Source organism: Macaca nemestrina, chromosome 5 (genome assembly GCF_043159975.1).
Source record: "Macaca nemestrina isolate mMacNem1 chromosome 5, mMacNem.hap1, whole genome shotgun sequence".
Classification (NCBI taxonomy): Eukaryota; Metazoa; Chordata; class Mammalia; order Primates; family Cercopithecidae; genus Macaca; species Macaca nemestrina.
The window spans coordinates 154,330,651-154,340,981 of NC_092129.1; the positions used below are offsets into that span (position 1 = coordinate 154,330,651).

At 51.3% G+C, this 10,331-nt stretch overlaps 1 long non-coding RNA gene across 2 annotated transcripts; it reads right to left on the reverse strand.

Annotated features, from left to right (window-relative positions):
* Positions 1 to 326: 326 nt before the first annotated feature.
* Positions 327 to 9,548, reverse strand: LOC105472066 (uncharacterized). Of its 2 annotated transcripts, none has more exons than XR_011622987.1 (3): positions 9,227 to 9,548; positions 6,829 to 6,957; positions 327 to 4,383 (listed from the first exon to the last, which is right to left on the reverse strand). It is a non-coding gene; the product is annotated as an uncharacterized lncRNA (long non-coding RNA). The 2 variants fall into 2 exon arrangements; XR_011622988.1 differs by having other exon boundaries at positions 6,829 to 8,130.
* Between the last annotated feature and the right edge of the window lie 783 nt (positions 9,549 to 10,331).

A 10,331-nucleotide genomic window follows, 5' to 3' on the forward strand; every position in this document is an offset into this window, starting at 1 on the left:
GTGCTGAATGAATTTCCTCATCCGCAAACCAGTGATATAATTCCTTCCTCGCAGAAGAATAAATGAAAAAAGACACAGTGTCAAGAAAAACAGACACGACCTGTGGAAGGCTGGGCACCAGTGCTCTAAAGCAAGTTCTGCCTAAACTGGTAGAAACATTTTTCACATTAGGAATAGGAGTTTTTCAAGATCCTGTCTGAGGCCAGGTTGAGAGCAGAGCAGGAGTAGGGTTCTGGGCAGGGCCAGGCACTGAAGTGAAGACAGGCCTGGAGAGAGCCGGCTCCTGGTGGCTGCTCAGTGGCTCAAACAGCTCCTTGCCTCACCTGCCACTGCCTCCTTCTCCCTTGGCTCTGGCGGTGCTGTTTCTTTCCCCTCCTGCCCTCCTGGTCCCTGGGACCCCACGGCTCCTAAACTTGCTACTCCCAGAGCCCAAAGGCAAGCATGGAAGAGCAAACAGCTTCAGGGGCAGTGGGAAGATAAGGCCAGCTCCCATGTCACTGCAAGGGTGCGAGTGGAGGAGGTGAAGGGGGTCAGCACAGGAGTGGGGGAAGCCTCTCAATCCCACCCTTCACCACCCTCACCCCTGCAGCGTTTTGCCTATTTCCAGCTCTCAGCTCCTTCCCACCCTAGCCCAGCCCAGACCTCGTCCCCTTCAGAGCAGCACAGTCCAGAGATTTTCTTGAACAGGAATAACCCCTCATCGAACAATTAATTATTTCTTAGTGGGGAGGGACAGTCAGTCATCTTTTTCCAGTGACCCCATATCCTTGTTGAAGGCGTCCAGTTACAATCCTGATCCAGCGATCTCTACCTGCCCTGCAGAAGCCTATGCCCGAGACAGGGAGTTCCCTGGACTTCTCGGTACAGGTGGACTTAAGCTAATGGGCTGGAAAAAGAGAAAGGGAGGCTGAATTCCTCACTTGCAGCCAGACCACAGCTTCCTAAGGCCTCAGCCCCCTTCCCTGGCTGATGCTCCCTCCCCCACTCCCTCTCACCAGGATCCTGAGCCCCCAACACAGCTGAGCTGGCCAAAGCTGAGGAGCTGCTAGAGCAGCAGCTGGAGCTGGACCAGGCCCTGCTGGAAGGGCAGGAGGGGTTGGTGGGCCCAGGCTCTGGTGCTCAAGATCCAAAAGCTGAAAAAACAGATGAAGAGGCACTGAGAGAACCTGGGAGCAGACACCCAAGCTTCCCACGGATGCCCCCGGCACCCTCCATCCCTGGAAATACTGCCCACCGCCCCCCACAGGAACCCCAGGATCAGAAACACCCCAGCCTCTCCCAGGCCAGGGAAAGCAGAAGAGACCTCCACGAAGGGCTGGCAATTGGCAGGTAGTTGGGGAGCCAGGGCTCTGCAGTCTTGGTCCCATCCCCCTTTGACCTCACAGCAGGGCACCCAGGCCTTACAGGAATTTACCCTGTACCATGCCTTAAAATAACCTCACCCCAAATACAATAAAATGAGAGAGCACCCACACATAATGCAGATGCACTTGTGTTTCATGTTTAGCTATGTTAAACATTCTGACAATCAGGAGTGGTGCTGATGCAGAAGAGGGAAACCAGGGGGTGGGGGAAGACGATGTCAGGGGTGGGGGTAGCACGGTCTCCTTCACCGCTACTCTGCTTGCAAAGCTTATATCTTGCACTGAACACCAAGAATGAGTTTTCAGACAATTCCAGCTGAGCGGGACGGGGCACAACTCTTCTGAGAGAGTGCCCCAGCATCCCTCCACCAAGTATTTACTGAAAGGGCTTGTTAAACTAGTAACATCCACTAGATGGCTTTTTGAGGTTGGGTCATGAGATACCTGTGGCCTTGTAAAAGCACTCCAACTGCATTCTCAGGAGGCTGTTTTCAGTGTTCCTTATCACACACTCCACTCCTTGTCCTGATTTCACGGTCAAGGAGTTACGTTCTCTTGCACAAATAACATGCACACAGTGCCTCAGTATTTTTCCTTGTCCCGACATCCAATGCCACGTAAGTAAGCTTGAATATGGTGCCATGTACCACCCACACTGCTGTCCTCTCCTGAAGGGCAGATGGTCACATTTCAGAATGGGTGAGTCCCCTATCGTGTCTGTTCAACTGAGGGGAAATGTGGCATGGTCAGAATAAGGCATGAAAAGCTGAAAATGAGACATGAACACATGGCACACATGCAGATGCTGGTGTACTGTGCGGGTTCAGAGGACAGACTTGAGAGTGGGGAAAGAGATGTTGTATGATGAGAGAAGACAGATACCCCACATCAGGGTCAGAAAAAAATCCCAACACAGCATGAAAGACCACAGGCATGAACCAGTCAAGTGTCCATTATGCATGAGGTGCCCATGACCTACATGACAGGATTGAAGACAAACTACTAAGGAACTAGGAGGACCTAAAGGGCTTCCTGAGATCAGCACTCACTGTGGAGGAGATGCCTGTCTCATCATACAGCTCCTAACACTGACCTCAAGGGGATCTGCCCATACTGAGGATGCTGGTATCATTCTCATCTGATAAAAACGTGATGGCCAAGCCATGTGCCATCTGGAAGGAGGCAGAGGATAGGACTAGAAGACTCCAAAGAGGGAAGACTCTCAGAGACAGGGATGAGGATGTAAAGTGTGAAAAGATACAGAAAGTACGGAGGTGGGAGAGTGGGGGTCCCTCTGCATGTGCAGCTCACCTGATGCAGGTAGGTCTCAGAATCTTCAGGCATGTCATAGGTAAAGGCAGTGTTCACCTGCTCCGTGTCCATGGCTCAGCTGAATAGGTTGGTAGTCAAATAATTTGTCTTTAAAAATATTTTGGGGTCATTCTCCAGCAAGTGCAGAAGTATAGAAAAATTTAGTCACCTGAGGTGCATTCCTTGGCTTCCTGGCCAGTTTTCCCAAGGCCTCCACTGCCACCATGCACCCTGGGTGCCCTCCACACTCTCCGAGTGTCCAAATGTGTGTGAGGAGGTTAAGGGCAGGAAGAACTATTGGATCATGGATTGAGGTGCCTTTTCCCACCTCTGGAGGTGGTGAGGTGTGGATTCATAAGCTGGCATTGAAAAGATCACTGCCATTTGTGAACATTTGTTTGGTCACCAACAGTCATGGCTGAACCCTGAGAAAGAAGAGAAACTTGTCTAAAAAAAGTAATTGTCCTGAGAATAAATCTGTAGAAACACTTGCAGGTTGATCACTAAGATCATCTCAGAGTGTGACATGGGGTCTGGCCCCAGACTCACAGACCTTCTCCAATATGGAAGCAACAACTCCATACCAGCCAGGACCTGAGAACCTCTCCAGGCGCTCAGGGGCCAGCAATTATGCAGCCTGCCATCTGTGCCTGGCACTTTCTTCATATGTCTGGCTGTCCTTGGAGCGCTGAAGTTCAAGGAGTCGGGGCAAGGAGGTGGTGCCCAGGTAAAGCTTGAGTTGCAAGAAGACATGGATATGAGGCCATTGATCATTGTTGCCTGATCAAGGTCTTTGTGCCTTGTGGAGGCAGAATTCACCGCGTGTTAGTTTTTCCTACTGTAATGAATGTGAACTTGGGGTTGATGCACTGATACAATAAGGTTTGCTCTGCTGCAGTAGTGTTGCCTCCGTGTAAGAGAAACAAAGGCTTCAATATAACATCTGCCTGTTTATCTTAGAGCCAAAGGACTAACAGAGCATCTGTGGGAACACAGCGGCACACACCCCAGTCAGGACCCCACAAGGACTGAACCAAATGTGGGGTCATTAGCTTTTCCCGGGCTCAGATAGGAGTCTCACTATGCCTCAGCCATGACTCCCATACCATGTGCATGTGGCAGGTGTCTGTGTGCCCAGCAAGGACACAGTTCAGAGAGCTTTCTTCATTACCTAGGGTGTGTGGTTGGAAAAAAAAAAAAGTTGCCTACGTGTATGAGGCTCTGGAGGGAAGCATAGAACCTACTACTAAATTCTTCTGGGCTGACCCATTTCAGGCCATGGTTTCCTCTGTATCAAAGTTGCTCTCTCACTGATCTACTGACAGTTAACACAAGAGTGTGTGGAGCAGTAAAACCCACGCCGGCCTGAGAGGGCCCCAGACATGTAATGATGTCTGGTGGCCTTGGCTGGGCTACCCCATGGCTGTTCTCCTTCCTGGGCATTCCCCCCTCCCATCTCACTGGAGCTGTGTCGGGTTCACCTGTCCTCTCTTCTCACTCGCATTCTTCAGAGTGGGGTGCCATGGTGTGCTCCTCTCTCCCCAACACAGCACTGGTGTCCCCTTTGGAGCCTAGTTTCTCTTTTCACCTCCAGGTCTGCTGGGGATGCCATAATTCCAGGAAGTTGTCTGCTGGGCATCCACTATGGTCTCCAGCCCTGGACCACAGGTGCTGTCATATTTTGGGTGGAAAGGAATTTGATTCTTTTCTGGAAAGTAAAGGAAAATAGATGAGGGCAATTAGGTTGCTCTCATGGGAACTTGAAAGACTCTTCCTCTTCCCCCTACTCTAACAAGATAAACGGAGAAAAGGAGCTCCCATTAAGGGAAAACATTGACTCTATCTCTATTGACTCTATCCTTGAAATGGAATTTGGATTCAGTTTCAAATTGAAATCATTTTCAGAGGTAGAGTCAAATTCAAATATTGACTCTATCCCTGAAATTAAATCATGAGCAAATAAGAAATTTATGAGATTCAAACTAAGCCATTTAAGTAAACTATTCCAGAATTTAAAGCTCAGCAATGACAAGATACCAGGAAACAGTGACAATTCTCCCACTCCACAGGTGAGGCCAGTGAGACTGGTCAGGGCTTGCTGCCTGCTGCTTGGTGCTGTCCTGGTACTTTAGAAGCGTCTGTGATTCTGTGAAACTCACCCACGGTTGCCCAACAACTTCCTTTTGCTTATGTGAGCCCGACTCTGCTTTTATGGCTTGTACCCAAGTAATTCAAGTTATTAATTTATGACTTATACAGTCCCATGTGGAGAAAGGGAAGGAGAGTTGGTACTTTTCAATGTTACTACCTGCTAAGCATTTATATGTGAAATGTTGCTTTTTAAAGCCATACTTTTGGATTAAAGCAAACACTCATATATTTAAGTAAATTCTGTGAAGAATGTGAACATTGTAGGTGAGTGCATTATTCTTAGCTTCCATCTCCTCACAGAGCCATCGTCCACTTTATTCCATCCCATCCCCTGCACTGGGAGGCAACCATGACAAAGGGCACGGCCTATGCTCCTTTGGCATCTGGCTTCTGCTTGGGTTTGGATGATAACAGACACCTCCAGGGGATGGGGGTGTGGGAGGAGAAGTAACTCAGGGTTTTCATTCCCTCACTCCCTCTGGGCAGCTGTGGTTCTGTAATCACTTCAGGCCTCTACCTACAGCCCCAGGGATGCGGGACTATCCCTACTGAAAGCTGCAGGTTGGCCTGAGTTTTGGAAGTTGCTCCCTTCCTTGCTCTTTCAAGCTCAGAGTTGCAGTTTCCTGGTACAGATCATCCCAGGGAGCTTCAGCGCCCCCTTGTGGCTTTCTTAGCCCTGCCAGCACCTCTGTAATATGTGTCTTCCTTCTGCCTCATCTCTTTCCTGCCAGGACCCGGACCACAGGGTGTTCCCACAAAAGAAGTGACAAGAATTTATTTATGGAATAACACATCTATTCACAATGTTAATTCAGTTTGTTTTGGTAGAGATTGGATCTTGCTATGTTGCCCAGGCTGGTCTTCAACTACTGGACTCAAGCAATCCCCTTGCCTCAGCCTTCCAAAGTACTAGGACTATAGGCGTGAGCGAGTGTTTCCAGGACTTAATTCAAAAATCTGACTTACTACAATGAAAGGGAAGCAATAGAAGCATTTTGGAAATGGAGCAGGAAAGAAGGCAAAGGTGGGAAAGATCAATCTGTGTCATCTGAAAAGCCCCACGTGCAGAGGCTGTCCCGAGTCTTTAGGGGACAGCAACAACAAAGCACACAGGATGCTGGTGTCAGGGACAGAGTGTGGCCACGGCGGGATGATAGCGGCTCTCCTATGAAATAATGCTCATATACATCCCTTATGAGAAGGATCAGATCAACATATAAAAATATGCCAAATAGTGTGAACTCAAGGCAGGAGTGGGACTGGCCATTCTCAGCCCTTGACCTCCATGGACTTGGAGAAAGGCTCAGCCTGGAGATGTGTGAGGCCTCCGACCTGGAGCAGCACCCGCCCCTAAAGACCAGGCACAAATCCCAGCACATGGAGGGATCCAGACAAATACACAAGAAATGACCACAGCAGGAGCTTTACTGAGCACAGAGGGATGCCGTACACCACTCAGCACCTGCCTCTCTACCTGCCCTTCTCTCCCCAGCACAGCAGATCCTCAGAATCCGAAAAGAGATCCTAACCTCCATGTTTTATTAATGGCTTATAATGTTTTATGGCATCTTCCATCAATGATATGCAGAAGATAGCTGTAGAACAACACATCTATTTAGGGTGAGTGAGTCACAGTGGAAATCTGGGAGGGAGACCCTGTAACCCTTTCATTCCAAGAAAGGAAATGATGGTCCTGGGAGAGATCCCAGGCCTGGATATTGGGATTATGTGGAAGGGGTTCTGAGGCATCAGGGGCACGGGCCTTACTCCCGCCATCCTCCCTGTGCTATGCTTGGGAGGAGACAGAGCTCATCAGCTGCGCAGCTCGGGGAAGAGAAGGCAGGGTGTACACAGAGACACAGGGAACTGAGAACAATCTGTTTCTTGCTGGTCTGTACAAGGCAGCTTTCAACTGTGGAGAACATGTTAATGACCAGATTCAGCTCAGCCACTCTCAGCCTTAACACCCTGAGCACTAGGGCAGCCCATCACCATTCCCTACCTTCAAATCCAAAGATCCCCTATAGCCCAAAGCTGCTCCTCGTCCTCAACTCCTGTTGGCATCAGGTCCGAGGGATCATATTTCAGCAAGATGTGAGCACCACATCAGTGTCCAGGATCCTGTCACCACCTGGAGAATGACAATAAAAAGACCCAGCAGAGCCTGCAGAAGGAGACTGTATTTGAGGTAGGACCATGGGATAGGCGAGGAAAAGGACTGTGGCTCCATTCTCTCTATTCCAGGGGTTAGAGATGGGCTGCTCCTGCTGCCCCTTCCATGCTGCTTTTTATAGTATAGACCCCTCCTGAAGTTCTTTTGAGGACAGAAGACCCTGTTAGGTGTCATGGTACAGAGGGGTCCTGAGGGCGTTGGATACCTGGTTAACATTGCTACTTAGCTGAGATTAGGAAGGTAAACCCAGGATGCAGGAGAGGAGGAAGAGCCAGCATGGGACCCTGCAGTCACCCTCCTGGACATCTGTTTGCAGGGAGGGTCTTTCCTGCAGGGTTGGGGCACCCAGTATTGAGGTCCTCTGTGTATGGCTACCCTGCTGTTCTTATCTGTGGATGGGGCCAGACCCATTTCTTCCTCCAATAAAACAACCAGGGGAATCCATCGACAAAACACCTGCTAGCTTCACATTAATCCTGTATCAGTTTGATTTAATATTTCATATCTTATAATAAATGAAAAGGAAGGATGATCTCTTTGGTAAAAGTGATTACGATTCCTGGGGCCCTGGATCCCTTATCTCACTCTTTAAAATTCTCATGGAGGATCAGGGGAGTACAGAGCCCAGAAACAGTCATGAGGCCTGAAGCTCCCTGGTGTAAAGGACCCTCCCCTGCACCCTGCGGCTCAGAGCAAACAGCACAGTTGACTCCCAGAGTCTCCAGCCTCCATCCTCTAATGTCAGCCTGAACTTTCCCAGCCTTCCTGGCTGCCAAGCTTCTGGTTCCCAGCAGCCTCCTCTCTCACCCTTCACCTCTTCTGATCGGGGCCGTTGGCCACTTGACAGGCAGTGCCCTCCTTGTTAGTCTGCCTGTTTGCTTGGTTCCCTCTCAGGGTCTGTGGCTTGACTGGGTTCACCATCTCCAGCCCCACCAGGAACAGGAAGAAGTGACTGGGCAAATCCCCCAATAGCAGTGGGATCCCTACACATGAGATGGGGCAAAACCATCATTCTAGTGCCTCCCATACCTGACAACTTCTTGCACATCACAGTTCCAAGAACTAGAACAGGAAGTAGCTCTAAGTCAGAAATTGTTTCCATGATGATTAGGATGAGCTGGGAAGGGGGTTCTGAGAAGGGAATGAAAGGAGTCTCAACCTTCAGATCAAAACTCTGACCCTGTCACAGGGTCCAGAACAGCTCCTGCTTGCCAGTTCTGTGAAGGGGTTTCCATCTTATACCCATTTGTACTCATCTCAGTATAAGAGGCCTGAACAGCCCCTCATGCAGCACACAGCACAGCGATTCCTGCTCCTCCCCAGAAGCCACCAGCACAGCCACCCACTTCTAGAAGGTCCCATTCCCCTGAGGCCCGGGGTCCCCATGCTATACGTCCTGAGTGTGGTCTGCCCTCCCACAGTCAAATCAGCGTGATCTCTGCTGGGTAGAATCCCTGGGCCCGGCACCTCAAGGTGACCTTCCCATTAGGTGATGGGTCACAAGTGCTGATGGCTGCTCTGAGGAGAGTCTCAGAGGTGGAAAAAATTTAATGAGAATCCCAGCTCTCGGCCTCCTTGCCAGAGGTCCAGCAGAAATTTTCAAAGTTAAAAGTGGATTCAGGATAAACAGTTTACCTAATCTCTAGTGCTCTCTCTCTCTACACATGTGTCTCATTGTCTGTGAAGCCACTATTATGCTTCTAACATTGATGATATTCTTTTTCAGTTTTAAAATGTCTATGATTTTTTTTTCTAATTTGCACTCAGGTTTTGCAACCTTTTGATACTATCTGTTACATTGTGATGTTAGAAACTAGCAGTCGTTTGTGGTACTTTCATGCACTGTGTCTCTGCTGGTTCGGTTTCCTGGCATTTTATCTTCCGGTTGTGTTAAAGGTGATCTCTAATTGTTGGGCACAGAAGACCAGGGAAGAGAAAGATCCCCCGGTGAAGTACACCACTACTGACAAACACATCACTGTTGACAAGGGGAACTGCTGTCCTTTCCTAGTTCCCTCCCTGCACTCCTCCTCCCTGTCCCTTCTCCCCACCCACCCTCAGGACAGCCTCAGGAGCCTGAGCAGAATCCCCAGACCCACAACAGAAATGCTGAGGAGGAGGAGGAAGGGGCACGATATGGGCCTCCTTCCCTCTTATAGGGACGTCTCCCGGTAACATAATTCCAGCTTCAGGAGGTCCTGACGTGCGGCCCCGAGGACTACAGTACCTTCCAGCAGCACCGTCTCCTTGCCATGCTCCGGGCTTCTGCGCCTAGTGTAGTGACCCATTACCGGTTCCCTCGCAGCCTCCGTGATTCAGAACCTCTCCCAGGTGCGCTTGATCCTCTGAGCGGCAGGTCGCGCCGCTGTCCAGGTCTTTACGTCTGGTTCAGGGACATTATTCCCTGTCGCAGGGGGCTGAAAGTGTCCCCCAAGGAAGTTCTCAACTGGTGCCACCATGCAGCCAAGCAGCAACTGCAGGTGCGGGGCTCTGGACCTGTCCATGGGTCAGCCCAAGGCAGGGCTGGAATCCCCGCTTCGCCCCGCACACCTCAGCACCTCCCTCCCTCTGTGATTAGTCACAGCAGAAGTCAGTCACCAACCAGACTTAAGGCGAAACCTGGAGCAAAATTTCCCCAGTGCTTCCACACCCGTGAGGAGTCAGCTGACGCCCCGGCCCCTCCCAATGGGGTTGGGGGGACACCTGTGCCCCGAGCCTGACGTCACTCACCGGCTGGCCCTGGTGGGTGGTGCCGGCCCAGGAACCCTCAGTAACACATTCCCTGCGGTCATCGAGAACTTTCCTCAGGGCGCCCACAGTCCTATCCCATCTTCTTCACCCGCGGAGCCCGCAGCTTCACACTCTGATCCTCGTTGCGGCTGTGGAAGCGCAGAACCCGCGTGTGGTCCACAAAGGCGCCGCTGAGGATCCCAGGGCTCGCGCGGTGGAGGTGGAGTCCGGTGGCCTCCAAGTACCCGGGAATGCGGGGCTGGACCCTGGGAAGGGGCACATTGGGGGCGGGAGAGGCGCAGGGAGCCTGGGACCCTGGCCCACATCTCTGGGGTCCCCATCCGCCACCTGTCTCCGCGACGTGCTCGCTCCGCCTCCCTGCCAGGACCCAGCCTCCTGGACTCCCTCCCACGTCCCAGGCCCTGGAGCTGCTCACCTAGGAGCTTCTTACTGTGTGGGAGGAGCTGGGGAGGGGACAAAGGAACGGGGACCAGGGGAGGGTGGCGTGGGGCATCGGCGCCTGGAGAAATGACCTGAGGAGTCTGCAGACGCCAGCTCTGGGCGAAGGCGCCACGGCGGAAGCTGCTGAGCCCTGAAGGTCG